This window comes from Gossypium hirsutum, chromosome D02, assembly GCF_007990345.1.
Source record: "Gossypium hirsutum isolate 1008001.06 chromosome D02, Gossypium_hirsutum_v2.1, whole genome shotgun sequence".
NCBI classification, from domain to species: domain Eukaryota; kingdom Viridiplantae; phylum Streptophyta; class Magnoliopsida; order Malvales; family Malvaceae; genus Gossypium; species Gossypium hirsutum.
Genome location: NC_053438.1, coordinates 12,549,411 through 12,564,812, shown reverse-complemented (window position 1 = coordinate 12,564,812; position 15,402 = coordinate 12,549,411).

The following is a 15,402-nucleotide window of genomic DNA, read 5'->3' as shown; positions in this document are numbered from 1 at the left end:
TCATTTTCCCTACAAATTCACCCAAAACATCCCCGACGACCTACAAATCCTTTCTAAAACCATAAAATATCATCATCGTTCGCTGCCGTTCACTATTCACTGTCATGGTGTTTCCTAAAATTGTAAAATATCATCGCCATCACCATTCAATGTTATCACTCTGGTGGCATTAGGCTCAAGTACCAATATAGTGGATGGAAAAAAATTTTGGCTACCAATCTGGAACAAAAAAAAACCATAAGTATCAATCTGAGAGAAGTGGACAAAATTCGGGTACTAATTTTATATTTAATCCATAATATTAAATTAATAATAAATTATGATAAAACATAAAAAAATAAAGGTCATTATCCTTTCCCATTATCCTTCCACCGATTTTTCACCATTTTTAAGAGAAAGAAAAATTTTCAAGCATTCAAACTATTCGGCCCATGCATGTAACTTCAATCCAAGCTTGTTTTTCGTAAATTTTATATTTTTGATATTGTTATAATTTAATCAAGCTAACCTTAGCATTAAATCGTAAAAATTTAAAAAATTTTCCCTTGATGATTTTTTTTATGTTAAATAGCTTGATTGTAAGCTTAAAAATGATTAAGGGCTAATTTGTAAAGTGAATTTTGTTAGTTTTGAGTTTAGGGACTAAAATAAAAATATTTCAAATTTGACATGAAATTTCTATAATATCTAAAATTATAGGGCTATAGAAGAATATATTTCAAATTGGATTGTAAAACGAGATTTAAATTTAAAAGATATGATAGTTTTGGTTTTAGGGACTAAATTGAATAAAATGAAAAACTTTAGGAAAATTGTGTAAAATAAAATTAAGTTGTCATATAACTTAAATAAGATGTTATAAGGTAATTGGGACTTATATTTTGAAATGAATTACCATATAGATTAAGAATTGAATCAACCGATATATAATCGAGAAAAAGAGAAAATTGCATATTAGTCCTTGACACTTCTATTGTTGTTGTTTGTACCTAGTAGGTTCATATTCTATAATTATGTTTATAAATGTATTCAATGTGCTTAAATCATGATTTTTTGATATATAAATTATTTTTTTAAATGTATTCAAAATGGTACAAAAAGGGTGAGAAAATATTGAATTGTAAAGAATTAATATGATATACATATTCAGCCCGGATGAACATAGGATAGGATGCAATTGGCATCCCAATAGGGTTATTTACTCACTTGTACGGGATTTGCATTACGGTGTCTACTGATTTGCACTGCGAGGCTTACTGCTCAGCACTTTGGTGCCTACTATTAAAGCACTTCGGTGCCTACTAGTGTGGTGTAGTCACCTGCATATCCGTATCTATTATTATTATTCATTGGGCTAATGGTTTTAAAAGGAAATGAGTTGCCAGATTCAATATGGTGATTGGAAGTTTATACAGTTATATGTGTTCCTATGTTTTGATTGATCAAATGATGTATTCATTTCATAGTTCTAATGAAATGACATTGAATTGAATTGAATTGCACGAGCAAATTGATAGATTATATGGCTGTATATGAAATACTCACCTTATGGTTGTGATATGCTGTGACGGGAAACTTATTTAAACTTGTTATTTTGATATGTTTAGTTACAAAATGAGATAAGTTTACTTTTTTAACACCTATGAGCTTACTAAGCATATATAATGCTTACCGTATTACGTTTTTATGTCTTGTAGTTGTCTTTTTCGAAACGTGAAGATCGGATCAACTCAAAGCTCACACTATCCAATCTTCAATTTGGTAGTCTTTTATTCATTCTAGACTCAGTTATGTGGCATGTATATAGGAAATCTTATGTACATATGTCTACCTAAGATTTGGAGTTTTGAATCATGAATATGGCTTGAATTTTCCAATAGCTAGAAGTTACATACCTATATGAGAATGCCTAAATATGTGACACTTGTGTATATATCTTATTATGTTTGGATGTTAACTTGAATGGTACTAGTTTTGGACCTTATATGGTGCTTAACTTTGAGGGTAAATGTGTTGTGTATTAAGATGTACACTTTGTCATGTTGTTAGGCAATGGATGAAGTATAAATCATATATTTGATTATGATTTGGTTAATATTGGAATGCAAAAGATGAATGGTAAGCTATACTTGAGTAGTTGATGAATACATAGATTGACAAGCTTAGCAAAATGTCCAATTCATATGGGATAGCTTGATTGGTCTTGTGGTTGGTTAAATGGATATGTTGGTATGCATTTAAGTTGGTTTTGTGCAGGTTTGAATGGCCAAATATGCATCATTTGAGCATATTGTTTGGCTTGGCACGAAATAGGTACCAGATGGTCTTATTTTATCAAAAACAAAGTCCTCGTCGCAACGTTGGCCAATAGCCTCTAACGTCTCGATGTCAAGTGGTTTGACGTCATGACATGGTTTGACGTCATGACATGACTCACTATCTAGCAATGTCATGATGTGGAGTCCAAAATTTTTCAACTTTACAATTTTTTCCTAATTCATGGCTGGGTCATCAATAGAGCTTTCTTAAGCTCGATTTAGTCTCAATTTCTATTTGAATGATATCATATTATCACGATTGAGATATGAATGATTATTGCATGATTATTTTATTTTTTTAATTTCTAATTACATGACTGTTGGTTGACTTAGTAGAATAAAAATAATACTTTTCTGATAGAAAAACTAGTTCCCTAGTTCAACTAAGAATGAGGGGTGGCACACCCTAGTTAAATATACTAGGATTGTTGCCCCCTATATGTATCATGAGGGGGTTTCGGCCGCCTCTCCTGTATTATGTCTAATTATGTGTTTCTTGGACTTTTAACCAAACACTTTATAATTTAATCCAACCCAGTACATGTTTTTCTATCTCCCAAAATAAATATTATTTATTAAATTAAATAATTTTCTCAAACTAATTCCAAATCCTTTAAAGTCATGACAAAATCCATAAGAAAATATATTTAATTTCCATATTCAATGGATTCACAATAACCAATTAATTTAATTCTATTTTTAAACTTCAAATATTTGATAAAAAATAATTCAAAAAATTTAAATTAATTCTCAAGTCATTTTCATACTCAGTGAGAAATCACATTCATTTCTGAATGTAATTCATTATCTAACTTTATCATTTCTATCCATTTTTGTTCATTTGATTCTATATGCAATTCGTTTCTGATTTCAACAAGCTAGTGAAGGGACCGCTTGGACATATGTAACTAGTGTTCAAATGATTTATAATTAAGTTTTAGCTTTTCACCTATTAATTATAAACGCATTTAGTCACGAAGTCATTCCATTATAGTATCGTGATTGAGCTCTCCCCAATTACATATCATTACGAAATCTACTCAATCACTGCTCGTCCAATGACTTTTTCATAAGTGTGTTACCCTCAGAGGATATCTTTAATCTCCTTGGGATAAATTCGTTCTCCCAATGTGATCTTATTTTATCTCATGGTAACCATTACATCGTTCTTCATAAAAAGTCAATCACTATCAAATAGTAATTAAGTCATTTATTATAAAGACAAGCAACCTATGACTACATTTACTTTTCATCTATCATGTAATGCCACTAACAGAATATCATTTACACATTTCTTTAGCTATGAATTCTTGTAACACCCCAAACCCGGCCTAGACATTATGGCTGAATCTGGAAATGTTACGAAGAAAAGTTATAAATCCAAATTTTTCTCTATGAAGTCATCGTATATCTTTGTTACTAAAAGAGTCCACTTTATTTAAAATCGTATTGTTATACTTATTAACTAAAATCATCAATTGTTTACATTTTTCAAAATAAATCGAATAACTTGCAACGAAAGTTCTTAAGACGTTATATTTTGGAAAACCGAGTTTGCTTTCTTGAAAATGGTTGATTCCATAAAATAGTTGTTTTCGTAAAATCGTTTTATCAAATGTCATGCTAGAAATCCAAAATTAAAATCCAAATCCAAAATAAAACTCAAAAGTCCAGAGAGTCCAAAATTTACAAAACTCTTAGCTTAGAATTCTAACTAAGTTTAATTTAAGTAAAAGTAGTTTACGGAAGAATGGACATAACCGAGCTTATATCGCATTGACTCGCCTAAGTCTGAGGGTTACCTGAATGTGACAGACAAAGAGAGTGAGATTTATAACTCAGTGTGTAACTAACAAAAATATAATCACCGACTGAATACATAACAGAACAGTTACTGACAAATGTCTCAAGCAAAATCAGAGTCACATACAAATTACAATCCTACCCCATCCGTCACACACCATTTCTGACCATCCCAACATACCATTTGGGGTATAAAACGCCCATCCATCCCTACACACCACTTAGTGTCCTTACGAAACTTTTCAGAAAAAATCACAACATTGCTGCAAGTATAATGGTAAGTTAACGCCTCACACAGAACACTTCTTCAACATAAAACATAACCCGCCCCATAGCCACATACAAACAGAATACCAAATATATCATATTAACAGACAGTAGAACATATATATCATGCATGCTTATATAATAGATATTGAACATTCTCATACAAAGCATATCAAACATATCGCATCACATTACATGCATTTAGGCATTATTTACATCGATTTCATACTAACAAAATATCAAATTTCATGCTTAAAGGCTTATATAACAAATACTGACCCCATGGACGGCTCACAGCCGATCGGGATGACATGTATGTCCCTAGGGAAAAATTCAAAAATTTGGGACCACATGCCCGTGTGGCCCATACGGCCCAAAGTACCATTTCCTGAGTGGCCCACACGGCCTAAAATAGCCGTGCTTGTATGGCCCACATAGCCCAAAATGGCCTAGACTTGTGCCACAAACGACCGTGTGAAGTCTACAGGTCCCAAGTTCGGCTTTCGTCATTCCTTGTTTTTCGATTTTATTATTACACACCTGATTTGATTTCATCACAACAGCACCCACGGAGTAAACAGTACCTAACAATCGACAATAAAACGCCTAGAATCAATCTCAATTCCCTAATTTTTATCGAGTAACCATGACTATAATGCAACCATACACAATTCCAGCTAAAAGATTGTACTCATAATCGTTCAAAAACTTACCCACGTCCATGGCAGCCCCTAATCTCTAATTCGCAATAGGAGAATCTCGGACTCCTTGAATGCCACCTAGCAACAATGATACACGGAGTCAACATACGCTTCAAATAGAGTACTAAAAAATTAACAAAGGTTCCTACCAAATCCACAGGAAATCTTTACTTACAACACATACTAACACTACCTAGATAAATCGAGTTGCAAAAGAAATGAAAAAGATCCCCAACACCATGCAAGAGCATAATTAGAATCAAACTGTGGCAAAAAAAACACCACCAATTGAAGGAGATAGCAAAGAATAAAGAATAATCAAATGAAAAGGGAGAAGACGATGAAAAAGAAAGAACTGACATGAGAGAAAAAAATGGAAACGTAGGAAAAGAGGGATTTTGGGAAAAATAATAAAATAAAAAGATAAAACCAACCCCTCTCAAATCCCCAACTAACAAGAGGTAGTTTTCTTTTTGTTAAGGAATTGTTGTGGCTTGTAAAGAGGTAGTTAGATTAAAGTGAAATTGGGTAAGCAACCCCTCTCAAACCCCCAACTAACAAGTTGTATTCCTTAACAAAAAGATAAAACCTTAACTAACAGAATAGATTTCCTCCTTAAGACCATAACATCTCGATCCAGGATCTGGACCAGCTCCTTCTCAAAAGTTAAATCTAGTCTAACTTCAATCTGCTCAACAAAAACAATATAAAATGGGTCCAATCGATACCGCCTCAACATAGAGATGAGAAATATGTCATGAATACGATCTAACACCTGAGGTAGCTCTAACTGATAAATAATCGATCCCATATGTTTCAGAATTTGATACGACTCAATGAATCTAGGGTTCAACTTGTCATTACATCCAAATCGTAGAACTTTTTTCCATGAAGACCCCTTAAGGAACACATAATCACCCACGGAATACTCAATGTCCCTCATTTTCAAATCCATACAAGACTTCTGTCTATCAGAAGCTGCCTTAAGACGATCTTGAATCAGTCTAACTTTGTGTTCAGTCTCAGAAACTAACTCAGGATCCAAAACCTGTCGCTCACCCAACTCCGTCCAACACAATGGAATACGACACTTATGACTATACAGAGCCTCATAAGATGCCATTTGAATACTGGACTGGAAACTGTTATTATAGGTAAATTCGGCTAACGACAAAAAATCCTTCCAATTACCTCAGAAATCAATTACACAACTTCGAAGCATATCCTCTAGTATCTGAATCACCTTATCAGATTGACCATCTATCTGAGGATAGAACACAATACTGAAATCTAACCTCGAACCTAGAGCCTCATGAAGTTTTCTCCAAAATTGGAAAGTGAAGCGAGGATCTCTATCAGAAATAATTGAGACTTGTACCCCATGAAGTCTCACGATTTTTGAAATATACAACTTGTCTAACTTCTAAATAGAATAATCTGTCTAAACAGGAATGAAGTGGGCAGACTTGGTCAACCGATCTACAATGACCTGTACAAAAATCTTTCTTACTAGGTGTTAAAGACAACCCACTAAAGAAGTCCATAATCACACGCTCTCATTTCTACATAGGAATCTTAATGGGTTGAAGCAAACCCGAAGGCAACTAGTGCTCAGCCTTAACTTGCTGGCATGTCACTCAATGAGAAACAAAATTTGTCACCTCTCATTTCAAACCAGGCCACCAGTATAGTTTACGAAGATCCCGATACATCTTGTTTTTATCAAGATGTATAGTATAAGGGCTACTATGTGCTTCCCCCAGAATGGACTGTCCTAAATCAGAATAATTTGGTACACAAACCCGTCCTTGGAAACATAGAACTCTATCACTATTCAGCCCAATATCAAGCGTACCACCTTCCTCTACCTGACAGAATCGTAAAACTAGAGAATCATTCCCTAACTACTTATCTCGAATCTAATCAATCAAAGTTGGTATACCTTGAAACTTGTCTAACGGACCCCCATCATCAAATAGACTTAGGTGAGCAAACATCGCCTTCAAATCATACATTGCTCTATGGCTAAAAGCATCGACCACCACATTGGCCTTATCGAAATGATACTCAATAATGCAGTTGTAATCCTTAAGCAGTTCAATCCATCTATGCTGCCTAAGGTTTAAATCCTTCTGGATAAAGATATACTTAAGGCTCTTGTGATTAGTGTAAATAATACACCTCTCACCATACAAATAATGCCTCCAAATTTTTAAGGTAAAGACAACAGCAGCTAACTTGAGATAATGTGTCGGATAATTTCCCTCATGTGACTTAAGCTGTCGAGATGCATAAGCCACTACCTTACCGTCTTGCATCAAAATACATCCCAAACCAATGTGCAACGCATCACTGTATACCACGAACTCCTTACCAGATTCAGGCTCTATCAGAATAGGAGCCTGAATCAAAATAGATTTAAACTTCTCAAAGCTTGATTGTTAATCGTCAGTCCAGACAAAAGGGGCGTTCTTATGCAACAACTTAGATAGATGAGTTTCAATTAACGAGAATCCCTCGAAAAATATTTGATAATAGCCCGCAATGCCTAGAAAACCACAGATCTCAAAAACATTCCTAGGCTGTTTCCAATCAAGCACAGCTTCAATCTTTCTAGGATCAACTCAGATCCCCTTCATAGAAACCATATGCCCCAAAAAAGTTACTTCCCTTAACTAGAATTCACACTTGCTCAACTTAACGTAGAGTTGTTTCTCTCAAAGTATCTAAAGGACTATTCTAAGATGTTCATTATGATCATCTTTGGTCTTAGAGTATACCAGAATGTCATCAATAAAGACCACGACGAACTGATCAAAAAATGTTAGAAAACGCGGTTCATCATATCTATGAATACAGTCGAAGCATTCGTCAAACCAAAGGGCATGATTAGGAACTAAAAGTAGTCTTATAAACATCAACATTCTTAACCTTAAGTTGATGGTACCCAGAACAGAGATTTATCTTTGAAAACATCAAAACCCCACAAAACTAATCAAACAAGTCATCGATCCTCAGAAGTGGGTACTTATTATTCACTGTTAACTTATTTAACTGACGGTAGTCAATACATATCCTCATAGTACCATCATTTTTCTTTACAAACAAAACTGGTGCCTCCTACAGAGACACACTAGGACAAATGAACCCACAATTAAGGAGTTCCTGAAGTTGAGCCTTTAATTCTATAAGTTCATTCGGTGTCATACGATAAAGAGCGATGGACACCAGAGCTGTACCTGGCAGAAGCTCAATACCGAGCTCGACTTCCCAATCTGAAGCTAAACTCGATAACTTTTCGGGAAAAACATCCAAAAATTCTTTAATCGTTTGGATGTCCCAACAGACTAACCCACAGAAGTCAAATCACTCACAAAAGCCAAGTGCGCTTCACACCCTTTCCGAACTAGTTTCTCAGCCACAAGAGCGAAAATCACATTGGATAAGTAATCACGTCGCTCGCTGATTACAACCACCTCCGCATCATTCTCAGATCTTAAAACCACTCTCTTAGTAGCACAATCCAAACTAGCTTGATGCTCGACAATCTAGTCTATACCCAGAATCAGATCAAATCCTTCAAACTGTAATTCTATTAGATTAGTCAGAAATACAACCCATTGTACCTCCAACGGTACATTCCTATACAGTCTATTATCCCAAACAGATTGGCCCAATGAGCTGAGTACAGTAATCTCAATAGATGTGCTCTAAATCGAAACCCTCAAGTTTACAGAAATAAATCTAGCTACATATGAATGTGTTGAACCTATGTATATCAGTGCAAAATAAGGGGCATCATAAATAAAGAACGTACCTGTAATCACATCAACGATATCTCTATCCTCACGATGTGTAGCAGCAGAAACCAATGTAGACTGCCTTGCTTCAGTCTGATTAGCACCTCTGTTCGGTGCTCTCTGCCCCCTACCAATACCATTACGACCCTTGGCCGAACCACGGCCCCTAAGCGGTTGCTGAACTATCAGCTGAGGCTAAACAAATCCCAGAGCTGGAGTTTGCATCTGATCAGAACACTGTAGGTAATCTCTAATACGGTACTCCATCGACCCACACTATAGACACGCTTCCAACCTCCTTCAACACTCGCCCAGATGATGTCTACCACAGTTTCTACACGGCTGACCCATAGTAGGAGCAACTGGAACCCCAAATCTTGAAGGCCCATCAGATCTGACCCGTGAACAAAACTAGAGGGCTCTAAATCCCTCTTATTCTTACCTCTCTTTCAGTCCCTATTCTCGTGCTCAACACGCTTAACCTCCTCAGAGATCTTTACATTATCCACCAAGATAGCGAATTCCTACTCCTTCTGCGAAGCTATTAAGACTCTCAAATTACCCCTTAAACCATACTTAAAATGAACACATTTATTATACTCAGTCGCCACTATCCCACAACCATAATGACTCAATCTAAAAAATTCGACCTCATACTCGGCCACAGTTCTATCCCCCTGAGTGAGATTTATAAACTCGTGTTTATGAGCATCTACGTAACTTGCCCTCACATATTTACTCTAGAAGGCGGTCTTAAAATATTCCCAAGTAATCCGATCTGGTTTAGTACCCTCCCCAACCGTTAACCACCACCGATACGCCTCATCGCGAACCAGAGATACTGCACCATTCAATTTCTACTCAGGGGTGCATTTGATATCATTCATTATCCTCTCGATGGCCTCAAACCATTATTCAGCCACAGTCGGGGCGACCCTAGTGACACCCCTAAATAGCTCAGTATTATTAGACCAGAGTCGTTCAGTTACCAACCCGTGGCTCTCAAAACTAGAATGGGGCTCAATGACCCTTTCCAATACTCTAAACATAGCTTGGGACAATGTATCGTCCCCAATCGAGCAACTTTGAGACTCGATCTTAGCAGTAGGTGTAGTTAGTGTCTCACTCGTATCCAGATTGGACATACTGCCCATCAAGGACTACTGACTCGAGTTCCTCTATGGCACCTGCCACGCCCACGAGTACCACGACCATGAGCACTCATCGTATTATCAGATTATCTACATTACGAAGTTTTATGTATCAATTTCAGTATTTATTAGTAAGTATTTTATGTTTCAAATAATTATTAGAACTAGTTTCAGAAATTTTAGAAATTTTCATTCTCTAACTAACTCAGTGCAGTTTTAATCGTTTCAGAGTATTCTAATTAAATGATTTCTAAGTTAGAAGTACTTACAGTATCAGCACCAGAGACTCGGTGTTCCACAAACTTACTTTTCAAATTTAAAAATAAACTTTACTCAAAAAATAGTTTTTACAAATATAATTTTGAACCCAAAATTTTCACAGCCCGAGTTTTGTAAATTGGCTTTGATACCACTAAATGTAACCTCTTAAACTCGACCTAGATGTTATCACTGAATTTGGAAATGTTACGAAGAAAAGTTATAAATTTGACTTTTTCTATATGAAGCCATTGTATATATTTGTTACTAAAAGAGTCCACTTTATTTAAAATCGTATTGTTATACTTATTAATTAAAACCGTTAATTGTTTATATTTTTCAAAATAAATCAAATAATTTGGAGCAGAAGTTCTTAAGACGTTATATTTTAGAAAATCAAGTTGTTTTCTTGAAAATGATTGATTGCATAAAATAGTTGTTTTCGTAAAATCATTTTATCAAACATCATGCTAGAAATCCAAAATTAAATTCCAAATCCAAAATAAAACCCAAAAGTCTAGAGAGTATTTACAAAACTCTTAACCCAGAATTCTAACTAAGTTTAATTTAAGTAAAAGTAGTTTACGGAAGAATGGACGTAACCGAGCCTTTATCGTACCGACCCACGTAAGTCTGAGGGTTACTTGAATATGATAGACAAACAGATAGTGAGTTTTATAATTTAGTTTGTAAGTAACAGAAACAAAATCACAGACTGAATACACAATAGAACAGTTATTGACAAATGTCTCATGCAAAATACGAGTCACATACAAATTACAATCTACCCCATCCGCTCCGCACCATCTCCGACCATCCCAACACACCATATGAGGTTTAAAATGTCCACCCATCCCTACACACCACTTAGTGTCCTTACTACATTTTTCAAAAAAAATCGCAGCAGTGCTACCAGTATAATGGCTAGTTAATGCCTCACACATAACACTTTCTCCACATAAAACATAACCCGCCCCATAGCCAGATAAAAACAGAATACCAGATATATTAGATTAACAGAAACCAGAATATATATATCATGCATGCTCATATAATAGATATTGAACATGCTCATACAAAACAAATCAAACATATTGCATCACATTATATGCATTTAGACATTATTTACGTCAATTTCATACTAACAAAATAGCAAATTTCATGCTTTAAGGCTTATATAACACATACCGACCTACAGAAGGCCCACAACTGATCCGGACGACATATACTTCATTAGGGAAAAAATTAGAAACTTCGGCCTACATGCCCAAAATACCCTTGCCCATGTGGCCCACATGGCCCAAAATAACCTAGACCGTGTGTCACACACGGCCTGTTATACGACCGTGTGGCATCGATAGGCCCCAATTTCGACTTTCACCGTTCGTTGTTTATCAAGTATCTCGTTACACACCTGATTCGATTTCGTCACCACAACATCCAAGGAGTAAAAAATACCTAACAATCGACAATAAAACGCCCAGAATTAATCTCAATTCCTCAATTTCTATCGAGTAACCACTCGACTACAACGTAACTATACATAATTCCATCTAAAAGATTGCATTCATAACCTTTCAAGAACTTACCGACGTTCATGACAGCCCCTAATCGCTAATTCACAATAGGAGAGTCTCAGACTCCTTGAATGTCACCTAGCAACAATGATACATAGAGTCAATTTATGCTTCAAATAGAGTACTAAAACATTAACAAAGATTCCTACCAAATCCACAGAAAATCTTTACTTACAACATTTACTAACACTACCCGGATAAATCGAGTTACAAAAGAAATGAAAAAGATCCCCAACACCATGCAAGAGCACAATTAAAATTAAGCTGAGGTAAGAAACACCACTAATTGAAGGAGATAACGAAGAACGAAGAACAATCAAAAGAAAAGGGAAAAGACGATGAAGAAGAAAGAACTGGCGTAAGAGAAAAAATGGAAACGTGGGAAAAGAGAGATGTTGGGAAAAATAATAAAATAAAAAGATAAAACCAACCCTCTTCAAATCCTCAACTAACAGATTTGCTTACCCAATTTCACTTTAATCTAACTACCTCTTTACAGGCCACAACAATTCCTTAACAAAAAGATAACACCCTCTCGCTCACATCAAGTCTCAAACCCAATACCTCAAACACACTTCCACATCACTTAACCACTGTAACAAGCACTTAATCATGAAAGAAATTAACAAACCAAAACTTAAGACTTTTGGGATGTTACAATTTCACTATTGTGAATGGTGCTACATATTGCAGAAGTCGTATACCCAAGGCACTAGCTTTCAGTTCCTTATCTTTTTAAACTCAGACTTTTACTTACATTAAAGTATACGAGTCACACATACATAGTTTATTATCCACTCAAGACTAAGGTATGTCATACTATGAACATCAAAAGTGAATAAATCTATAAATAGATTTAGGATTTATTCTACTTAGGTCCTGTCCAATGTACTATCAGTCCAATCAGTCACATCTATGTCTCTATCTTCTGGAAATCATCAGCTCTGATGCTCAAGACTAAGTATCTCCCAAATTAGATTTAATAGAAGACATATTAGTCTTTCAATTAGTTTGCTTATTTCTAATTAAACTAAGAACATGTTTATAATCATCTACTAATACAAGCTATCTTTCCATATTACGATCTGATGATATAATACCACTTAGTTTTAGTTAAACATTAGATAACCAATGAACTAATATTTGCTTTCATTTTGCTTTGCGTGTAAAAACCATTGAAGATAATATATAAAGGGTATTAATGTAAATTATGGATAATTTTATTAAACTAATTTGTTCAAAAAAATAAAAGTATACAAACGAATATACTACACTTAGGGCATTAGATCTAACTATCTATTCAAAGGTATATTCATTATACTGAACTTCATGATAGTCTTATTCAACAATTTAACACAAGTTAATGAATTTCATTTCAAGTTATCTAATATAATTTATTTTAAACTTTATATCTGGATCTTTATACTCTTACTTAGTCATTTAACTTTTATATTCGTAATTCTATTAGACATAATTCACACCTTGTTATTAACTATCGCCAATGTAGCATAAGATCTCAACATGACAATATCATTAGAATCATCTAAGCTTATTATATTTTTATTTTAATCCAATTTTAACAATTAGAACCATTAACTCATGTCACTGTTCATTTGTTACTATTTATAATCTCGGTTTGCGTAATATACATCACACTTTCAACTTTTGAACTAACACTTATTAAGTATGTATACGTTCAACAAGCATATAACATAACCCATATAACATTATACACCCATTTATTCATAATTATAATACTTATTCATACGACAAATAGTCTAACCATGCATTTTTCAGTACCAAGTCATCAAAAGCTCGATATCATTATCCTTTCTTGAGTATCCATTACCTTTACATATCTTTAACATCATATCTTCGTAAAACACTAGGGAATAGTGTTTATGTGATTTTCATCAATCACTTCTCATCCTCAAGGGAAAATTATAAATTATATCTCACCCACAAGGTATTAATAAACATAATACTTATATTAACATCTCAATCTATATAAACAATTTAAAAATAGACACAGCATCCAAACTTAGCTTGGTATTGGCACCAATCACGACATGTACCTCTAGACTCAATTACAGGGTCTGGTTTAGTCCATGAATCGACTAAACTCTAGGTCTGATATCACTAAATGTAACACCCCACACTTGACTCAATTGCTGGATCCGGATGCATGATACCACATTACGTTGTCGAAGCAACTCAAGCTATCTCATTACATAATCATAAAATTTAAATCATACTTATCATTAAAATCAATTTAATCAGCAATCATACTCGCACGTATACATTCACAATGTTTAAGATTCAATTTATCATGTTATGGGGTTATGTAGGGTCAATTTTAAAGTTGCAACTTGATTCCAAACTCAACTATCAAATTTCTATGTTATGTCTTGAGATAGATGACTCATTGTCTCGAGATAGGCTTCATTTTATTTTAGGTATTTTTTGTCCGAATTTAATTTGTCTCAAGATATTATAAATTGTGTCTTGAGGTATGTCCCTTATGTCTCGAGGCTAGGTCTTGAGACCAACCTCCCCTGTTTTCTTATTTTAGCTTAGATATTTGAATGTCTCGAGACAAGGGGTTATTGTTTTGAGACCTGTAATAGGACAAAACTTATTTGGCTTCGATGTTTTCTTGTCTCGAGACAAAGACAAATACCACTTTATCTCGAGACTATTTAGATAAAGTCTCAAGACATTAAACATATAGCTAGACAATAAGGTAAATTTTATTTTTATGGTATCGAGACATATTCATGTTGTCTTGAGACTCATTGGTAAAATGACCAAAATGCACATTTTCAAGAGTTTAAACCTTACAAAAAGATACCTTAAATGTATCTAAACTTTACCTCAATGCAAGATCATCATTTTAATACATATAAACACAACAAAAACATCATCAAATCATAATTATCAATGTATTATTGCCTAACCAACTAGTTCACATATTCAAACGTATATAATCTAGCATAATTATCTGCTAATTCAAAGGATGACATTCACTTTTATAACTCTTTTAGGTCAAATACTAAATATACCAAAATGAAAACTCAACACCAAAAGAGATAATAGGACGTATCCTGAACTAAGTTGTTGAGTGGGATTCTTGACTACTTTAAATTAACGTCTACTCTAGTTTATTCACAATTAAGCATAAAAACATTTAAAATTTGCTTAAAACACTAAAAATGCATCACTAACCCCTAGTATCCAAAAATTATTTAAAACACTCTAAAATTTAATATTTTCACTTTAAAACAAGCTAAATAAAATGTGAAATGTACTAAAATTTATAAATCAAATTTCTACCCATCAATTAGACTTTGCCCTAACCATTACTTGTTCCCTTAAGCTAATGTAAAGGGAAAAGAAACTCTAATTCTTTTACTGTGAAATAAATTTGAGTATTTTTAATATAAAAATAAAATACTACAAGTAGTAAATAAAATGTCAAATTTGTACTTTGATCACCAAACCTTTATTAATATTCTTATTCACACCCA